We start from the raw sequence: 2453 nt of genomic DNA, 5'->3' as shown, positions 1-2453 counted from the left end.
GCGGAAGAAGAATTGTGTGAAAATGTCTATAGAGCCTCAGCTCACTTGTATGAGCAAGAGTTAGGTTGGAAAGGGAAAACTGTTATCGGTATAGACATCTTTGGGGAAAAAACAAGCAAATACTGACTTAGTGTGCTTCTCTCCAAAGGAGCATGTCATATTCCATAGTATGATAATACCAGGATCACAGCTGCACATAGCGCAACATGTTGCTTCAAAATTCAGTCTTATTGTACCATTTTTACATACCCTTTCTTTTTTGTGTTTGCTGCAACAAAACATTTTAATTTGTTTACATTCTTCTCATACCGTACATGTAATGGAAACATTTTAAATATATATTACCAAAAAACGTTATTTAGGATTATCCACTATCTTTACAAATAAAGCTGATCATCCTATTAGGCCCAGACCAGCCAAAAAACTTCCTGAGATCTCTTGAGAAAGGGGTAAAATATTTCAATAAATGTTTTTCATTTCATTGCATTTTTTGCCTATGGTTCTGATATATAAGATGAATACTGTATACTAATGTAATTTTGGAAATATCAGGAGAAGAGTACAAAAAACTCTGGTCTATGATTTTTCACCTCAGGAGAATTTCAGTGAGGTTTTTTATTCTACTGCATTTTTTATTTGGCAGTCAATCACTTATAAAAAGTGCCAGGGCTCCAGATGGAAGTGGGTTTTCATGCCCTGATCCCTGCATGCGAGGCGTGGTGTGCAAACGCTGCAAGCAGAGCTCTGCCGAGCAGCCCGCTGCTCATCAAACGCCGCCAATCGAGCCTAAATCAGCATGCAAAATGCCACTCAACCCTGTAGCCTTTATTAAAGCTTGCAGGGACTCAATTTGAGATAGTGATCGTTCCTATTAAAAAGCCAAATGTAAGATAGTTTTTTATATAAATCTCTGGGTGGAATGGAATTGTTAATCAGCAGAGGCTGATGTGATTTCTCTGTCACAAATCCTGCCGAGGGCTCAGAAGCAGCGTTTTACCGTAACTTCAGGCTCAGCAGTCACCACGCCAATGAGAAGAGACCTTCGCGTTACACAGCAGCTTGGCCATGGTAGCTTCTCACAAAGCCCTGTGGTGCACATATGCGCACACACACCGCATGTCCACATACTACATATACACACACTGTATTTAAACAAGCTCCTATGTACACTAAATATACACATATCATTTATGCACACTCTACCCTCTGTACACTATAAATGTAGCTGTACATATGCAGAGATGTTCACATGAATGCACATACATATACATTCAGTACACATGTAACTTAACACTGGTTTGGATTCGTTCACCATGTTCTCTGTCATGGTCAAGCCATGTCATCTGTAGAACCACTATGATGGCGACATATTTCTTACATCTACTATAAGAACGATTGACTCTGTCAGGAAGCAGTAGAACAATGCCTGTGCTTTAGCTTCATTTAGAACAACCCAGACCAGATCCAACATGGTAAATGTGGTACTCACACATGTGAGTGTCACATTTTGACTGAAGTTTGTTGTTTGCTTTTATTCCTTATGGAAAGCTCCCAAAGGAATACCCTTTGTTGGGCTTTCCCGTTGCCATGATGCAGCGTGAAGGGCAAGGGCGCAGTAGGATTAACTGAAGAGAGAATGCCAGAGGACATTCAGAAATCAACGACATGTTCAGAACCGCACTGTAGACTGGCTGTGATTTTTCTCTTGGGTTTCAATGTGTTCTGACTACCTTTGCTGCTGAGCGGTTCTCCTGTCTCTGAATTGCACTGGGAGAAGCAGCTTCCCAAGTGACCTAAAGCACAGCACAGAAAACCCTGTGGAGATGTTCTGCCTTTTCATCGTGGCTGGTAGAGTCAGTGTCAGGATAAGGCAGAGGGTAGGGTAACACTGATTGCTCCATGTGCAAACCTTGCGCATTGGAATGTGTCCCTGTTGCATTTTGAGATGAGTGAACACTTCAAAACAGAAATGTCATCTCTCCGCTACAAACAGAAATGTGCTTTTTTGGGCTGCAAATAGTATATTTACATTTTTTTAATTTAGCTGACTTTTTTCACTGAAGTGACTTAGAGTTGTTTACCCATTACAAACTACAGCTGGGTAATTTTTTACTGGAGCGATTAAAAATAAGTACCTTGCTCAAATGTATCACAGCAGGTGGAATTTGAACTTGAGTCCTTCAGGTGTAAGGCAGAGCTCTAACTGTCATGCTACATACTGCCGTTGCTTTACTCTATGATGCTTCACATCAATCTTCATTAAGCACTTGGCCTCAGAGACAGCATTTTTTGCCGATTAAAGATACAATAAAATCCGTAACTGATTGTTATCGTATTTTGATGATTCAGTGTCTTGTGTTTCAGCTCTGACAGAAGTTGAAATCTGTCTCCCAACACCCATATGCAGACACACTGCTTTCAGAAAACAATAAGCAAAAAAGTGGAGTGTGTTT

At 40.4% G+C, this 2453-nt stretch overlaps 1 non-coding gene across 1 annotated transcript; it reads left to right on the top strand.

The window, feature by feature from the left end:
* Positions 1 to 1827: 1827 nt before the first annotated feature.
* On the top strand, positions 1828 to 1942 carry LOC114909937 (small nucleolar RNA SNORA17). Its single transcript, XR_003797488.1, has one exon. It is a non-coding gene; the product is annotated as a small nucleolar RNA SNORA17 (small nucleolar RNA).
* The last annotated feature ends 511 nt before the right edge of the window (positions 1943 to 2453 follow it).

Source organism: Scleropages formosus, chromosome 2, assembly GCF_900964775.1.
Source record: "Scleropages formosus chromosome 2, fSclFor1.1, whole genome shotgun sequence".
Lineage (NCBI taxonomy): Eukaryota > Metazoa > Chordata > Actinopteri > Osteoglossiformes > Osteoglossidae > Scleropages > Scleropages formosus.
This window is presented reverse-complemented; position numbering and strand designations above follow the sequence as displayed.